This window comes from Sciurus vulgaris (genome assembly GCF_902686455.1).
Source record: "Sciurus vulgaris genome assembly, chromosome: 12".
Classification (NCBI taxonomy): Eukaryota; Metazoa; Chordata; class Mammalia; order Rodentia; family Sciuridae; genus Sciurus; species Sciurus vulgaris.
The window spans coordinates 54,183,086-54,202,872 of NC_136473.1; positions in this window are offsets into that span (position 1 = coordinate 54,183,086).

Here is a 19,787-nt window from a genome sequence, read left to right on the forward strand (position 1 = left end):
GTAATTCTTGGGATAGAAAGAATGATAATCATAGCATACTAACACATGAATAATGATGCAACTGAGAAAGTCAAAGTTTCCATTCTCTGAAAGGGTGGACAATGAAATTGGGAAAGTAGGAGGACAAATACTCAAGAAACTTCAGAGGACTGAGGTTTTCTATTTATTCTAAAGAGCTAGGGAAACAATGGACAGTGATTTATCCCAGAAAACAACTGTTTTAAATCTAAACATACAATAGCAGATTTCTGAACAACTAAGGTCTTTTTCTCTGCTTTGTCATCAGAACCTTGAAATGTGTACTTTTCTATTCTCCATCTGCAAATATGAGGGTCCGCATGGTCATTATATTAAGAAATTACATAAAAAGTTCAGATAGAGAAGGGAAAATATTCTCAGCTATGTAGACCCACCTGGCAAGTCTAACACTCAATTCTTTATTTTACATGAGACCATAAAGTTTGTGGATTCCTCCAAGTGTTCAAGTGACTCACATCAATGAAGGCGGTAAAGATGTTGGGCCAAAACACCATCGGAAACGTCTTTGTCAGCAGGGAGCAGAAGTTATATTAATTAAAATGTACTGAGAAGGTACAGGGTGCACTCCCAACGAGTCACAAAGCTATTTTAATCCTAATTAAGGATGTTCCTTCCTGGCATTTTGCAACATAGGGAATTAGAATAAAAAAGTTCGTGGCATTTCTAGAAGTAAGGTCAACAGACTCAGATTGGATCCCTTTCACTAAGTGGGCATATTTTGATAGACAGCTACCGTTTTAATGAATTGGTGTTTATTCAATCTCCTCTCTAGGTTAGGAAAAGGTTCAGAGTGAAAGGATCTTGGGATATTGTGAAACAGTCACTGACCCTATAAAGGAAGAGTATGTGGAATGGAGGAGTTCTCTCCATTTGGGAACACTGCCATGCTCTGGGACCATTGCCCTGGAGGTCTGGTAGCTCAGCACAGAGACCCTTGATAATATATCAACATATCCTTTTCCAGAAACATAAGATACCATCAGGAATTTTATCCTTAGATAAGCTCATTAACCAGGGTACTTTGGTGATTCATTATAGAAACTTAGTGTTTTCTATATAGATTTTGAAAATATCATGAAACCATTGAGAAATTTCCTCACTATTATCACATGTAGACTGATGGCAAATCTTTGAACATGACTGTGAGCTGACATTTTATTCCTTGTCAAGAATTTTATCCATGAACACTTTCAAGCATTAGTGAATGGATACAACTTTCATCATTGGAAAGAGCAAGTTAAATAATTCGGGGCAAATAAATAAGAGGTAGCCTCATGTCCTCTGGATTTTACATTCTTCGTAAATCACTGATTTTCAAATGACAGATGCTGTGCTTATCTTCCCTGTCCAAAAATGACTTCAGAGTAAAGAATTGGGGTAACACTCAGATTAAGTGTCAGAGCTCCTTAAAAATACTTTCCTGAATGAGAAAATAAAAGAGAAAAACATAATTTTTCAAGATGATGATGTAGAATGTTGAGGGTGTGAGTATGAAAATACATTTTTTTTTTCAAAGCTGGAAGAGCATGTGAATGAGAATGGTTTGTGTTGGCACCAGAAGAATTGACATTTGGGAGAGGAGAGAGTAGCTAGATTTTAGCTGGAGAACTAGATCCTGAGCTTGCTTAGTTTTACCAGGAAGCAGAAAATGCAATAGGTCTCACCCTACCACCCATGTGTACCTTTGGTTAATACTTTCTAGACCAGAACCCAGGAAATAGTAATATGTGACATAAACATTAATTTGTATGTATAACTCTGTCCATTAAAAGACCAATAAACAGGCAGCTGAATAGGACATTATGCCACAGATTACTTTAATCAGGCTCACCATATTGATTTCTGAGCATTCTCAGTTTGTTTATCAGAACAAAGTTTCATTTTTTTTCTAATTACTTGGACAATTTGTTGCTATGTTCCATGGCTTTTGCAACATATAGTTTACATTGTAGGAAACTCTCTGCCACAATTAATATCAAATTGGTTATCATGAACGGGTTTAAAATGATCAAAACAACACTGACCAACTTCACATTGGCAGAAAAAAATTAGAGATGCAAAAAGATGGATAGATAGATGTAATATCGTTGTAAGAGGGATTTTTGCCTGGATTCAATCTAAATACATCTCAAAAAATTGTAAAATAGAATCTACCAGCTAAAACTAATGAGCACAAAACTGCATTGATTTGGCCCAGGGTGGACAAATAGAACATCTGGCATATTTGGCACCAATGACACAGCTGGCATTGTTGGAAACGTTTCTGCAGAAGGTACAGATGCAGAAATGGGAGAATTGGTACAAACAGTGCAGATGGAACAGTTGGAACAGATGACAGTGGGCAGAGCTGGCGATGCTGGCACAGGTGTCATAACCTCAACAGCTGGCACAAGTTGTGACAATCCTGGGATTTCTTAGTACAAGGCACATGTTCATTTTGGCTTTGGCTGCAGAGAGATAAGAGCATTTTATAATTAGTAAATGTGCCATTTAAAAAAGAACTTTTTTCCCCTCCATCCTTAAGGACATCCACCTCCAACTGTTAAAGCTTGGAATGTAGAGCATTTTTGCAAATTAGAATTTCCCCGAGAAAGTCATAATTGATAAATACAGATTTTGTAGAAGAAGCAATTAGATATTTTTGTTCTGGTATAGATAAAATTCATGAATGGGATTTCTCCATAGGAGTTTTGTGGGAAATAAAGGTCAGATTTTTAGAAGTGAAAGTACACTTTGCATTTAAACAAAATTTATTTGTTATCAAATTAGAGGGTTGTTTGTTTCTGAAGTATAGTGAATATTTCTCATTTATATGAAATTTCTGTAGAATCACACTTGAAGATATGGCACAGAATTAGAAACCTGTCTATGGAACAGGTTGGGAAAAGAGAAAAAATACTGGAATATAAAATATGGAGAAATCATGATATTGCCACTTTCAAATACCAATGGGACTTGGCTCCAATTTCACCTAAAATGCTTAAATTTGGGGAGTGAATTAAAAATACAATATAGTATAATCTTTTAGGTAATGACATTTAATACCAGATGAAAAGTTGAAAGAACAAGCAACTTGTTTCTTAGTAGCTAGAAAGTATCATTTTCTTATAATGTTTTTATTGTAACTAAAGTATATTCTTATGATGGAGAAACCAAAAATCAATATTTAATTGTAAAATAAGAAAAGCCTAACAAGAGATTAAGTAATAGGTTCTTAATTTTTAAAGTCCTTTGCGTTTTTTCTTGTAATTTTTTTTTTTTTTAATCCTAGGGTACTTTACCACTGAGTCACATCCACACCCCTTTTTACTTTTTATTTTGAGACAGGGTCTCATTAAGTTGCTGAGGTTGGTTTTGAGCTTCTGATCCTCCTGCCTCAGCCTCCCAAGGCATTGGGATTACAGGCCTGAATTCTTAATTTTTAAGCACATTCTCTTGAACACAGTAGGTGCTCCATAATCTTGTTGAATAAATGAACCTATAGTCTTAAGAAAATTAATATTTATAATTTTAAATCATAGATCATCACCCTTGGTATTAATGACTAATCTTCTGTTGGGACGAAACAAAGAGAATCAGGCCTCAGTCTTCCTTAAGGCCTCAAATTTTATACATACAAAAATAATAATTTACCCGCACATTTTAGCTGTCTTCTTTCCCCCAAAGGACATCATAGATGACAAAAGCCAGTTGGATGTTATCAACTTTATGTCCCCAAGAAAGTTCAAAATTCTTCAAGTTTTCAAGTTTATCATGAATAAAATGAGCAAAATAAATCAGCTTCCATTCGTGATCAATGCGAAACAGTGAATGTTTTATATGTTTTCTGAGACTTTTGGGAAACCACTACAATAAGGGTTAAGTATTTCTTACCAGATGTCAAGTCCATGACCATTAAAAACATGCTGTCTTTGTCTCCAGATGGCCCTGCATATTGTTACCTATATTTAATAAAAACAACTGCTTAAAATCACTTAAACATATCTGATTTCAATTTCTCTGTCACTTCTATTTTGTTGTAACCTCATGTTGAACCCAACTAAACTATTCTTGTTATTCGTAACTTTAGTTCTATCACTTACCTTTTGTTTTTTAACTGAGCTCACAAAAATATTTTTGCTTAAAACAGATAAAATACATTAATGTGTTAACTGTATTTTTGCGACATAGAGCAAGGAGGAGATAGAGAAGTAGGCAAGAAGGCTTACTGTTCCCTCTGGGCACAAAGATGATGACAGATGGGTCAGTTCACAGGAACAGGCTGAAAATGTCCATCTTCACTTGGTTGAAACACCACTTCATGGCTGAGACTCAGATGAACATTGCTTCTAATCAATAAGTACTTTATGAAAAATGATCAATTCAGGGGTCTAACAAATAGGGGTACTTTCAGGCTGTGGCATTTGAGAGGCCAGCAAAAGTTTTCTGAAGGATGAGAATGAGGGTGAATCATTCCTTTGAGCCTCTGCCTTCTTTAGGAATTAAATGAAAATTAAACATGAAAGATGCAATCTGCTGCAGCAATTTGATTCCTCTATCATTGTCCCAGCCACTGTCTATTTCTAAGCACATTGAACTTTCCAATTTATTGGCATCTCATCTTATGAAAATATCCTTTTCCTTCTCTTAGCTCCAAGACATCAGGATGTGCTTTTATTCCACCCTTCAAACAGTTGCTCCACATTATGCCTCTCCGCTGTCCCTGGAGGGCTTTGAAGAGCTATGTGAGCTGGGATTTATGGGGGTAGGGTGTGAGCGGGGTTCTTTCATGTGGAGCAGCTTCTCATCTCTGCACATGGTAACTTGGGATACATATTTTTCCTGGGCTTAAAAAAATATGTTATGTATATCTGTTATGTTGGAGAGGTAGTGAACAAAAATAAAGTATAACCATCTGAAATAAAACCATTTACAAAAGCAAAACAAAAATCCAAGGGAAATTTATACATTAATTTCAGAACTTGAGAAAATTTGATATTCACACATCATCTCCTTCTGTCTTCCCCGCGTTCTCCTGATGTATTAACCACAGTCCCTAAGACTCCAGTCCCAGCTCCTTTTTGGAGTCATGCACATTAGCTCATGCATCAGGTATAGCACCAAGGTGTGTTAGCAGTGAGCTCCTTCATGTGAAGTTTCCTTTGTGCTTCACTGTGAAAGACTGCGTGACAATGATCAAGATGCAACCATAGGGGCTGGGAGTGTAGCCCAGTGGTAGAGCACTTCCCTAACATGCAGGGAGCCCTGGGTTCAATCCCCAGCACACACAGATAAACACACAAAAGATGCAGTGACTCAGCTATAAAGGCAGATGCTTTCATTGGAAGTGGGAAAGGAGGGAGGGAGATACAGGTAAACACTAGATGGAGATACATATATTCAAATATATATAAATATTATATATATATAAGTATTTTATATATATATATATATATATATTCATTTAATGGAATCAGAGTAGTCCTGTAAGGAGGAGGTTATTGTGCTCTTGTTTCATTGTAGCTTACTCTTGAGCTTATTATTGGTGATCTGTGGTTTAGAACTTGCAGATAACAAGATTTATTCTCCAAAAATGTTGTGCTGATATCTATCATTGTGTTGTGTGAATGAACAATGAAATACAGTGTGAATACATTTACTCTTTTAAAAATGTTTCACCGTGAAAAAATGTAAAATATACAAAAGAAGTAGATAGGGTGTTGACTCAGGTACTCATCACTTCATTTAACAATTGCTAATGTTTTGCTAATTTTGTTTCATCTTTCCCCCACTTTCTCCTCCTTTCCTAGAGTATTTAAAGCAAATTCCAAATGCATTTCACCCTGAAAGACTATACTATTCATTTCTAACAAACAAGGGCAACTTTTCAGAACTACAATAACCAAAAATAACAGTCCAGTGTTCCTTCAACATGAACTCATTTCTAATCCATCTCCGGAGTCCCCTGCTTGTCTCAGAGGTGGTTTTTACAGTTGGTTTGTTCAAATCAGGACTCAAACAAGGTCCTGGTTATGTTTTAGTTTCATTTTCAGACTTTTTTCATTGTGTTGATTAGTTAGATAAAACAGATCCTTAGACCTGTTACATTCTAAGTCTGGCCAACAGCTTGCATATAATGACATTTATAGCCTAACCCCCTAGCCACTGGATCTCCTATAAACTGGCATTTAAATCTCTAGATTTGATTAGTTTCAGGTGAAATTTTTAGATAAGAACACTGCATAGTTGGTGCTGTGTACTTCTTGTTGCATCACTTTATGGGGCTCATATTATCTGATTATTACATTTTTAGTGGTGTTGAGTTTGTTCAGTGAGTTCACATGATATATACTCTTGATCTTGAAGACGTATTCATCTGTTCTCAAGCTTCTTTCCACATATGAATATCGCTAATTTTATCTCAATATCTTTGTACTGAGATATAAAGTCCAGTTGTTTATCAATGGATAAATCAACTTTAAATACAGATACACACACACTCCTGGCGTTTTTCCATAGCATGTTTTACGTGAACTTTTCTTGTCTATATATCCTTGGAGACTAAATCAAAATAATAACATGCTTTGTGTGTCCAAATGCACAGGCCATTTGTAGGTTGACCAATGAATAATAGATTAGAGTACTGAATGATCAGTTAGCAATTGAAGAACTCAGAGTGAATATTTGTAGTCTGGTTAATTCCAGCTATTTTGCAGGAAAAGAAACTAGGTCAACTATTCACTGATATGATCATTTCAATATGATAGGTGGTACATGACTTGCTTTTTACTTCTAATCATTGGTAAAGAAATAGAATACATGGAAATATAGCAAAATATTTAGGAGTGATTAAATGACAGAATAATTCCAAAATAAACATTTCAAGGTTGGAATCCTATGGAAAACTATATACTAAATTTGATTATTTGAAATAGATTATTGCTGAATTGATAAAAATCAAGAGTTTACGTAACTAGTTATTTAATAGTCATTTCAAATATTAAAAAAAAAACTTTAGTTGTAGATGGAAACAATACCTTTATTTAATTAATTTTTTTTTAATGTGGTGCTGAGGATTGAACCTAGGACCTCACATGTGCCAGGCAAGCACTCTGCCACCGAGCCCCAGCCCCAGGCCCCTCAAATATTTTAATATTTAAAATTCTTAGTGTTTCTTTAAAAATGAAAGTGTTAATATCACTGGACTAAGATTAATGAACACAAAATTGAATGTTTTTCCAGTGATGATTAATAGTAATTGTAGACAATCTCAGTAACAATAAACCATTTCAAGTTTTTATGAAATATTAATTAGGAAAAAATGTCTTATTTTTGTACGAGGATTGAGATTTCATTTTTATCATTTCATTTGGTCACTACTATAACCTGATGGGAAAAGACATTTGAACAGAAGAGAAAGACAAGAGAGGGAGAGATCAAATACCTTATGCAAGGTCATAGAACCAATAAAAGACAAAGCTAGTTAGGATTAATGCTCAATTCAATTTGGACTTACTTCATTTTGTGTTAGAGAAAACATTTACCTTACTTTTACCTGCAGATGTTCTGGAGCTGGGCCTGTCCAAGGCATTGTGGAAGATTCCAGTTTGAGCTTTGGTGTCAAAAGCTCTCCACGGTCTATTTCCAATTTATCTGAAAGAGGACATTTGTTTACCTTTATTATTCTCGTTCTTCTAAGATGTCTCCATTTCTAACTCCTTCCCCTTTATTTACTGACAGGAAAGCTGGAATTTTATGTGGTCTTCTCCTTTCCTTTACTTCATTTATGAGAACAGAAAAAGGGTTGTACCTTGGAGAGAGACAAGGTAAAACACTTTTGTAAAATATTCATAAGATCCTCTAATGGGATTCTCTCCCTCCAAAATATGAAAGTTTTCCCTGGCAGCCATCTTTTTATTATAGTTTGTTTCTTTTTCCTTCCTAATGTTTGTACAACCTGTGTTGGAAAGGATTTCTACATTAAGCTCCACAAATTTTTAACATGACTTCTGGCAGATTTGATTTAACAAAACAAAACAAAAAACTACTGTCTTTCATGTTCTTCTGAAATGTAAAAAAATACATTTAATTAGAAATCATTCTGGTTAAGTATGTTTAAGTATAGATACACATTGTTTCTCTTAAGAGGTTTTCCTAATCTTATGATAAGAAACATGACTGTTAAAATTGGGAATTAATATTTCCTCATTGATTAGTATCTCATTTTGGGGTCTTTTTACTGGACATGGAGAAAGTATATGGTACTTTTGAGACAATTGCAAAAGTGGATATAGAGAAAAATTTAAAACTTGGAATTACTAACCCCCCCCCCCCCCCGCAAAGAAACAGTTTTAAAAAATAAACAGAAAAACCTCTTCAAAGTTCTACGGTTTGTAATCATTACAAAAAAGATTTTTCTAGTCATTTCATTCACTTAAAAAACAAAGTGGAGCTAGAGGTATGACTCAGAGGTAGAACTCTTGCCTATCATGCCTGAGGTCCTGGTTTCCATCTCTAGCACTGGGAAAAACAAAGCAGAACAAAACAAAACAAAAACAAAGTGAATTATATTTTAAATATGACAACAACAAAAAAATCAGAGATATAAGGAAAAATCTTAAGAGTTGTTGCTTAAGAGTAGTTGCTTAGCTGTCAGAGTGTGATTTGAAGAAACTCTTGGAATCTTTAAGAAAAGCAAAATTTACAAAAAACAATCATTGATCTTTGATGACTAGAACATTGAGAAGCTAGGCTGCATTTCAACTTCCCTGAATCTAGAACTCTTTTTGCTTTTTTAGCGTCCCCTGTTTGGGTCCACTTCCTCAATAAAGTTGAGTTCCTAAATTCGACCCATTTCTTTTTTCCTCTTCCTCTTCTCAATCCCCATCTTCACAATGACAGACTGCATTCAATAATTGCTGTCTTTTGTAATTGTTCTATCTCCAAATTGGCTGATTAGGGGAGAGACACAGCTGTCCATCAAAATGGTATAAAGTGGCTGAAACAGCCGTCCCCTGAGCTGGAGAAAGTTAATTGCACTTTTTGAGGCTATCCTAGCAGGACAGGCACTGAGAAGGGCCCGGGGAATCCCTGTTAGTGCTATATTTTTCCCTGAGCATGTCCATTTGTAACCTGGAAAAAAATGTAGTAAACAGCATGTTAATTAGATTTTCAGATGAAATTAAATCAGGAAGCTCTGGAAACACACCAGTGAATAAAGAGAAGTGCTATACAGGTTTTCTGAGGTTAAAAATATGGAAAGAACCAAATGAAATGAGAATTAAGTCAGACAGGTATAACTCCGGTGCTCTGGAGGGGGGCGGGAAACTGCAAAAGTTAGCAGCAAGAAGGGAAAATCCGGAAAATAGAAATGCCAGAAAAACCAGGGGGAGAGGGAAAGACAAATTAGATGTGTTTGCAATATGCCATGGAAGCTAATGTGATTTGGGGCTGTATGTGTGGAGACATCACATCATGGGAGAGGTAGAGTAATTTAGTGAATTTGGCAAAAACACACCTGAAATATTGTGTTCGGGTCCTCGTATCTTGGGAGCAGACAGATATAGAGGAGCTAGAGGGAAATCAGCATAAAGCAACAAAAGTGATTAGTGTGTGATGGGCTGACTTATGAGAAAAATGGACTGGATGATTTGGTGAAAAAAAAAAAAAAAGAGTGACAAGAATGGAGCATTTAAATTTAAGAGTATTTTCCTGATTTTTTTTTTTTTGTTTGCCTATAATACTACCCAAGAATTATTAAAGTATAATTAGAATTAAAGTATGTACTGGAGTTTAAATTGGAGGACTAAAATTTATAAGAAATAAAACTTCTTGAGAATAAAACCAGGAGATGATTAAAGTATCTCTTTAGGGGAGTGAAAGGAAAAAGGAAGGTCATGGCTGAAAAATATGAGTTTACATTGTTATCATACTTTTCATTCCAAAGCTATTAAGTTTGCACTGACCCTGACCCTTCAACACTGCAGATTTAAATGGAACTGCCATCTATCAAAACTTCAGAAATCTTCTTGGATGCCTGTTTCTTTACAAAGTTCCTCTCTGAAGTGGTCATTTTTTTAAAAAAAAATTTGGTTATAGTACATTTCCTATGCAAATGCTTGTGTTAGGTGTCTTGGGCTTTCCTTCCTTTTTGGTACCCCTGATATCTGCAAAGGCAGTGACCAAATGTAACAACTGATCTGCCATAGTATCTCTGTGTGTGGCTGGTGGCTGTCATTTACTCTGACAGTTGACTTCTGGTAGCACAGGAAAGATAAATGTAATTTTTAAAAAAATCTCAGAATGATAGCTGGAGGAGCAGCATTTTGTACTAGCTAATGAGGCTAATTTGTTCTTAAAATACAAGTTGCTGTGCTTCTAAATTAAAATTCACTTCTGATGTAAATACAGAAGATATAAAAACGGAGAAGCAATGTATGCTGTATTTTTTTAAGTTTTGCAATTTGGAGCCCATTCTGAGAGGAACTGTTAGAAGATGATTTTATTCTGGAAATTTGGGGAGATTGGTACGTCTTGGCTTCAAAGACTTGGAAGGATTAACATTAGTTTTATAAGAAAGAGGAGATGGTGAGATGATTTCTTCCTAACTATACATGGTAAAGGACATTGTCCTACAGATTATTTTGTAAATCATGATTCTCAACTTTCTCATCTGGAAAATGAACTTGGGGGAGTGCATTACTTTCAAAGTAATTAAATAGTGCACCGACAAATGGTTTATTAACATTTTGACATTAAATTAAATCTGCCTGAAAGAAAGTTCTTATTCCTAAATCAAAGGGGTTCTCTTCTTCCTCTTCACTGTGGTGGGGAAGGTCATTATTCTCATGAGGTCTTCCTATAGAAGAAGGTTTTCTTATTGTTTTTTGACTGCTACAAAAACCAGAGCAGAGTCTTTAGACAAATTAAAGCAAACAATAAAAGGGAAGACCTTAAACTAAATGACATTAATTTTCCAAATACTCTTCCATCAGCTATGTAAAATAACAGTTTGGACCACATTTTAGAAGAGATTGATACTCTCTTAAAATGGGGCAATAACATTTAATGTCTAAGCTAACAGATTATACAGAGCAGTTATCTGCAGTCTCGTTTAACATCTAGTTTCATCTAAGGAATTTATGCTATCCTTTTACCCCAGGCTAGGCTTTGATTTTTTAGTACATAACAGAAAAACTAGCTTCCCTAGCCTTGTTTCAATAGAAATTCTGATCACTGTACGAGGAAAAAACTGTGCTATTTATGTGACAGAATTGATGAGTTTTGTCTGAATTTGAATGCATCCCCAATATATAAACTTTTCCCGATACCAATAATTCATGTTAAAACAATTAAAATCGTTACTCAAAGAAACTTAATTTGTTCTTCACTGACAAATCTTTGTCTCTGTAGCAGACCAGATGAAAGCCACCACACTTTTAAAAATAGGAGTACCGGAACTAAAGATTTATTTTTTCCCTTTCCATTTAGCTTTGGCAGTTTCTTTAAAACTTGCTTCCTTCCTCTACTTTTTCTTCTTTACTTTAACATTGTTGGAAAATGCTGGAGTAGCCAATAAAGTTGGAGGAAGTGTCTGCCATAGGAAAGTAAGGAAAGATATTTGTGCAGAGTTTAGCCTGCATTTGAAGGTACTCATGTGTTAGATATGTTTTCATTACCAAATGAAAACTCCTTACGACAACCCCCCAGACCCTGCCTGCTATGGCAGCTGCCCACATTCCCAATTGTGTGAGGTACCACTGTCCTCCTGAGTCCACTCTGCCTGGCAAGAATATCATGCTCTTTTTCTGCCTAAGGGGCTTTACACATACTGTTCCTTCTACATCCTTCTCCTAACTCAAGTGCTGAGTTCTTTCCCCTATTTAGGTGTTAAAATCACTGCTCCAGAAAGCATGTTCCCATGTATTCAGTCTCAAATAGCTCCAGGATGCCACCTTCACAATATGTTCTCTAGCACACCACCCTGCTCCTGTTCCCTGCTATCTGCTCCTCCTCCTTTTTCTCCACACCCCTCAGCACAAATGAGCCACTTGCTTTGTCACCTGTTCATTGACTGTTCCCTCCCCTAAAATGCACATTCCATAAGAGCGGAGGACTCATTTGCTTTGTTCTTGGCATTTTCTCCAGTGCTGAGAATAATGTTTTTCCCCTAAAGTTGGGCCAATGTTCCTTAAATGGTGGACAAAATTTTCAAGAAATATCTCACCAGACATTTTAAAAACCATTTCTATTTGTAGAAAGGGAGGGGGAAAGAGACATTAAAAACTGATCTTAAAATATACTCAAGATGTGTGTTTTTTGTTTGTTTGGTTTGGTTTTGGTTTTGGTGCTGGGAATTGAACCTGGGGCCTCTTGCAGGCTAAGCATGGGCTCTGTTACTGAGCTACACCCCCAGTCCTAAAAGGTGTGTATATTAACCGCAGCTACACTGAGGTATCATGACATAACAGATGGCCAACTTGAGTAAACTCAGCTGACTATACACATGGATGCCAGGGTACTACCATGAAAAAGGCAATAGATCAATAGGTTGAGTTCTTGTAGACACGAAGGAGTGGGAGAACTAACAAAACGATATGAGCCCCAAGGTCCTTGAGGCCAAGAACCTTTGTTTCAGTGATTCTTGGGAATCCTCTGAAACCACTGTAGGACATAGAACACATTTGTAACCTGTGAGATGGGGTGTTAGGTAAGCATAATAACCACTACACTACAGAAACTCATGAACAGAGTGAGATGTAATAAAGTATAGATGCCAGAGAGAAATGCCAATGGGAAAGATGTGACATAGGTTTCATTCTCAAAGAGCATAACCAGCACCAGGCTCCAGAAAATGTCCCTTGGCCTTCCCAAATCACTGAAGTCTGAAAGGAGAAATTAATTTGTGGATACAAATGAAAGAACCTAGGCATATTTCAAGTACATACAGAAAACAAAAACTGCATTCCTCTAGCCCAGTAAGTCTAAATGCTCATAAGGACTCCTGATCAGCCGTGCTATGAATACAGAGGAAATCTTGACCAGGTTCATTACCACAGGGGCAAGGAGAAAATCTGTCTAAACAGCAGCAATGGCTAAAAGGTCCTTTCTAAGGGACAAGTATCATCTAAGTGCTGTACAAATATTAACTCCTGAAATCCCCATCACTACCCTCTGAAGTATGTATTGTTATTATCTTCGGTTTTGCAGATAGGGAGACTAAGACACAGAAAGGAGGAGCAATTTCCTCAAGATTATTCAGGAAGTAGCCTATGTTTGAACCTTGATATGTGGCTCTAGGGCCAGTAGAGGCTGATATCTCTCATCTCTGACATTATTATTTGTCCTTTACTTTCAACACTGTGGATTGAATTTGAGGCTTCAGGAATGCTAGGCAAGAGCTCTGTCATTGAGTGGAATCCCCAGTCCCTGAGATCTTAGCTTTAAGGAGAGAGGCTTTCGCAGCCTTCTCAGCTATGTCCTGTTATCTCTAAAAGTAAGAAAACTAAAGTCAAATGTTAGTGAGTAATTTAAGGCCCAGGGCCTTAAAGTGCTTGAGAATTATGATTGGAAGTGTAGGGACTGGGGGTTTAGCTCAGTGGTAAAGCATTACAAGGCCCTGGGTTTAATCCCCAGCACTGGGGGGGGGGGGGGGGGGAGAAGTAGTGATCCTGATATGCCTCAGCTGTCTCCAAAGGGGTTTGATAAAGAGGAGCTTCTTTCTGCAGGTGCTGCAATGTTCTGTCCATGTAGGACACAACAAAATGCATTTATGGTGTTCTGAATAGGGTCTACTTGACGTCTTCTGCTGCCCTCCAAGTGATGCTTGATCTTGGCACTTGTCCCATGGGTCCTGCACATACTAAGAGAGGTGGCACAGCAGAGCAGAAAGGACATAGATGTTCTCAGTGACAGTCCTGGATGTAAATCCTGGCTCTGCCTTTTATTAGTTGCATGACAGTTGATAAATTATTTCACCTCTCAGTGCCTCCTTTTTCTCATTCATGAGATAAGGTTAGGAAGACTTATCTTCCAGAGCTATTGTGGGTATTCTTAATGAAATAAGATGTGAAAATGTCCACCTCAGGGAAGGCATTCAATAAGTGTTAGCTCTCTCTCCAGCCAAACAGACCAAATCTCTACCTATAAGCAACAGAAATTGTGTTCAAGATCTTGCATTGCGACTGGGCATGGTGGTGTATACCTGCAGTTCTGGCTACTCGGAGACTGAGGCAGGAGGATCTCTTGAGCCCAGGAGTTTGAAGTCAGCCTGAGCAACATAGCAAGGCCACATCCCTTAATAATAATAATAATAATAATAATAATAATAAGAAGAAGAAGAAGAAGAAGAAGAAGAAGAAGAAGAAGGAAGAGGAGGAGGAGGAGGAACTGGGGGTGTAGCTCAGTGGTAAAACTCTTAGCATGGGTGAGGCACTGAGTTCAATCCCCGGCACCAAACCAAAAAAAAAAAAAAAAAAAAAGAAAGAAAAAAGGAAAAGAAGAGAAAGAAAGAAAAGGGAAAGAAAAGAAAGAAAGTTCTTACATGGTATCCTGCTGTTTTTTCAGCAGGGGACATGGAACATGTGAATTTACCAATCTGCATTTGTATGACAGTAATGAAGAGCACAGAGCACAATTCTAAGTCACTAAAATCCATGTCAGTATTATTATTTTCACATCAGAATTGTTGTTAAAGGTACAGCAGACCCAGGTCTAGGAATACAGGCATTTGAAGAGCGATGATAGAGAACAATACCTACTCTGATGGCAATAAGAGAGTTAAGGCAATTAAACTGGATTTTACCTCTTCAGAGTTCAACATTTGTTTCTCAAAGTACAGTGAGTTTCACAGATAGCACATAATGTACCAATAATGAAAATAACTCTGTGAACAGCACGGAAGTAAGTTGGGGCTACTTCCACCCACACAGAGATGAATTTTATGTGCACAAGCCCAGTGGAATATAAATGAATTGCTGTATATGAGAAATAAGAAACAAGAGCCTGAGACTCTGGGGCATACCTCAAGAAGAAACATGAGCACATTTTCTAATCTCCATACCTCCAAAGAGCGAGCCTGGAGACAAGGATTCCCTCCTTGCAGGGGTCAAACTGATTGTGATAAATTCTGTGCGTGGTGTAAATGAAAGCTTGCCTTTGGAGGCCCTCAGTATGGACAGCCTCTGGTTCTCATCACAAACTCTCTTAAAGTCCTCCTGTGTGTCCTTATTCAGGGCACGATTCCCTGGCAGCAGGTGTTTGTTCATTTTGATAAATGTCAGCTTCTTAACATTCGCTTTAGAGAGGGAAGGGTGACAGACATTGATCCCGCCCTCGCTGAACTGAAGGGCCTTCCACAGAGCACGCCGGAGGGAGAGCAGCTTATCCACCTCAGAGCCATGTGGGCTGGAGCTGGCCCGGCCTCCTCTCCCCTCGTCAGTTAGAGACGCCTCAGCACCCGCAGACGTGCTCCAGATGTCCTGCCATCATCTGGCTGATGTAGACTCTGGGGAGCCCCCTGTCTCCCAAGATATACAAAGAGACAGGAAGTCTAAGGCTTCCAAGTGATGCCCCAGGGGTTTCCGAAGTGCACTAATGCACTAATTGAGTGTCACTGTTCTGTCTATCACGCTGCTTCCATCCCTGCCTACTTCTCTTTTCTTGGATGCTTGCTTTCTGAGGGCTCCCTTAATCAAATATCTCACTCAGTCAATTGAATGAGTGTTGAATCACGCAACGCGCCAAGGCGCTGTCCAAGGTATCAGAGTAAGTTACTGCAAATTGCTGTTTTACGATTGGTGGCATACTCCATTTTTGATTCTTACAATTTCCCTACAGATGGAAAGGATAATGATGGATAAGAAAAAAAGTGATTAAGTAGTATTAATGGAGAGTTTTAAGACAAAATGCAATTAAAGTTTGACTTTCCATGAAGATGTCTTCCCCATATCTATTTAAGATTTTAAGGGACGCATCAGATTGAGGTGTGTTCAACAACATAAAGATTCTTCTTAATGAATTGATAATTATTGGTTAACAAACTTCTGTGTCACAGAACTGTTATAAGTCTTGATAGAGACTGAGAAGATGTTTAGATGTGGTTCAAGCTTTCAGGAAATTTATTATTAATCTAATTAAGGAGACAATGTACATATGTAAAGCAATCCAAACAATATAAGGTTTAGTGATAATTTTTAAGAGAAAAAATAAATCAAAAGGAAAAATAAATAAATGCTTTATTTTTAAGTTCTTTGGACTTAAACACAGTCTTGATTAAAATAAACCAATGCTTTTTCTTCTAATCTTTTGTGGTGGTGGCAAACATACATTTAACATTTGCCATAAAACCTTACCATTTTTAAGGGCACAATTCTGTAATATGACTTGTACATTTTGTACAATTTATGCCACAGAATGGATGAAGAAATTGGAAAAGATGGAAAATCAGAGAAATCGATCTCATGCTCTCCATGAAAACCTGAGTTCTTAGTCAAAGACAATGGCTAGAACTGGGATAGGTGAAAGGGTCAAGTGAAGGTACATACATAGAACACCAACAGAATTTACCTGACTGCCCACATCTAGGTTGAAATTTATGAGAAATAATTCTTATCTTTTGTGGTTACTTGAATGTGAAATAATAAGTTATAAACCAACAATTCTGGTAAATGTGGAAATTTAGAATAAAATATCTTAAACCGATCAAGAACTTGAGGGTCATTTTGCAATCTGGTTACAGCTTTTATTTTAAGACTTGGAATCAAAAAATTTTCCCAGTGACTCTCTCAAAGAACAGCTCATTAAATATTGCTATTCATCAAAAGTGGTTTCAAACTTTTTAGTTTTCTATTTAATAAATGATCCACTCCTATAAAAGCATTAGCAGGGATGGCAACTTCTGACTCAGTGATGGCAGAAACAAAACTGAGTCAAGTTTTGGGAGCACACAGGCAAGGGCTTGATTGAGACTTCAGTTGAGGGGAAACAGCATCAATCACAGAATCAGGCTACTCCATGAACAAAGGGAAATATAAGCTTTTTCTGATTTCTGGGGTGGGCTAATTTCTGGTAATTTCCACTGGATAGTGACATCACTCCTAAAGATATTTCTTCTTGCACAAGACTCAGACTACTGGGAGGTTGTCTCAGGAACTGCTGAATTACTCTTGCAGCTGGCACCATAATCTTATGCAAACATCCTGGCCTTGTGGCTCAATCTGGGCCTTATGATAGGGCTAAAGGACATTAAGTGCTTGGACTTCTATAGCTACTCAAAAAGCCCAAGGGTGAGATATAACACATATACCAACTCCAATGGGCAATCAACATAGCTACATGCTAAGCAGAGTAGTGTCAGACCCAAAAGTTAAGGCTACAAGGTAGATAGACAAAATATGAAGAAAGGGATACCAAGCATTTTCATCTTCTTCCAGTCATGCATCAGACATCTGCAGGACCAAGTGAAGAGTCAGTATTTCCAGTAAAGAGGTCTTCAAATTCCTGAAAATTAACCTAAGCAACCATTATCATCATAACCCACATGTCAGAGGTGTTATCTACAACAAAGTTAGTGGGAAACTAGCATTGTATTGCCCATCTGTATGACCTCAAAAATTAGTGATTTTATGTTGACTAAATGTTAGTTGATTTTATGTTAATAAATGAAGTTAGAGGGTTTATTTAGGATTTCCCCTGGTAACAATTCCATCTTGTGCAAACATTTTGCTTTTTGGTTTTATCAGGTCTCATGACAGGTCTTGTTAAAAGAGCACTAGAGTAGAAAACAACATACCATGCTTACAAAGGGTAATAGCTTGTTGAACCCAAGGGTTTATTTTATGGTCCCAGCCCTTTGTTCTACCATGGTGTTTTCTGACCTTCTCAAAGGTGACAGTTACTCTATCATTTATTTGCAATTGGTATGGTTACTGAAAACTTCTCTTTTTTGTCCAAAACTTAAATTTTCTATAAAGGTTATCTTTTATCCACAAAGTTGATCTACTTAAAAAATATCCAGATATTATGCTGAGGGATACTCAAAGTAAGACAAAATAGAACAAAAATAAAAACAGATTCCATGACCACATTCTGTTCAGTGTATTATTGAGAATGCCAGGGCCAAGCACAAGGAACGAGGAATCAGATCTCCTGGGTTCTAGTCCTGATTATGGCACTTAATCTCCTTGGCAAAGTGACCCTACTGCACTATAGACTCCTTATCTAAACCTGCCACATGAGCTACATCATCCTTGCCATTAAATGTCTGGTGAACTTACAGAAAATGGACACAGTGCCTGCTCTTTCAAGTTTGCAGGATTTTGTTGAGTATCAAAATGAATCATGGCATGAAAAATGTTGTTATTAATACAGAAGCCTTTTAGAGAAAATGGCATCAAGGAAACTAACAAGCAGAATTTAAGAGTTATTAATTTGAAGGGACTGGATATGGGATCTCTCTCTGTTGCCTAGGCTGGTCTTGAACTTCTGGGCTCAAGCCATTCTGCTGTATCAGCCTCTCAAGTAGCTGAGAGTAGCTGGAACTATGGACATGCCTTATCACACCCAACTTAAGAATTATTCTTGAGAAGTATTTGGATCACAGAGGTGAAGACTGGGCTCTTAGTTTTAATTCTAGGCATGATTTTTAAAATGTCACACATGTGACCTTGGACGTCTTTTTCTATCACCCAGGTAAGCTTGTTTCCATTTGTGTTTAACCATGACTCTCCCATTATCTTTCTCTATGCAGAGCCCCTCAGGTGGCATTCACATTGAGTAGAGTGATTTTTGTTTTCAAAAAGGAAAATTTTACAAATAGGGCTTCACTTTTATTTCAGCTTGAGCTGTTTTCTCCTGGGAAAACAGCTTTTGCTTGGCAAAAATGGATGTGAAGCATTGGCGAAAACGAAAGGCCGTTTTCATTGCAAAGAAAACTGCCTTTTGCTTTTGCCAAAAAAAGCAAAACATATGAGACAAAACCACAAATATTTCCCTGTTTGCAAACCCTGTGAAAACGTGATTTTTCATCAGTGGTGAGAGTATTTTCCCACACTATTTCTTCCCATTTCTAAAAATAATGGCTTCAATGGTAAGAGTCGTAAGTTACACCTATCCTACCTCGTCACTAGAAGTGAGTATCATGAACATTGTTGCTAAACTTGTTAAGTATATTTTCTATCAAAAGGAGGAGATAAGACCCTTATCCAGTAATATGCTCTTAACAAAGTAAAATGAAAAATGAATTGAGCCAGGGTGGACCACTGATGTTGGGCAACGATAGTCAAAGGGAAGGTGTTGGGGGTTCAACTTGGATTTAATATAGAGGACATCACTGAGTAAATAGAGGTTAAAAAAACAACAACAACAACAATGAAGAAGAATAAGAGGGAAGTAATCACCCAAGTAGTAGAAAGAACACTGATATGGTACTGGAGAGAATTAATTCCTAGTCCTTAGTGCATATGCAACTGACAGTGTTAACTTTGATAATCAGCTCAATTTCCTGGGGTCTCAGATTTCACTCAAAAAAACAAAAGTCAATGAAAAGACCATTCAGATCCTTTCACATTTAAAAATGTGCAATAAACAGATTGGAGATGCATTTGTAAATGTAGAAAATGTGAATATCCAGGGCTCTTAACTAATCGACTTCCCTGAATCCAAAATAGCCAGCTAAAGTCAGAGGATTACTGTGGCATCTTTAATGATTTGTGTGAAAGTATTCACATAATAAATTTCATTGGGAGTTTCTTTGTGTATGTGACTGCCCT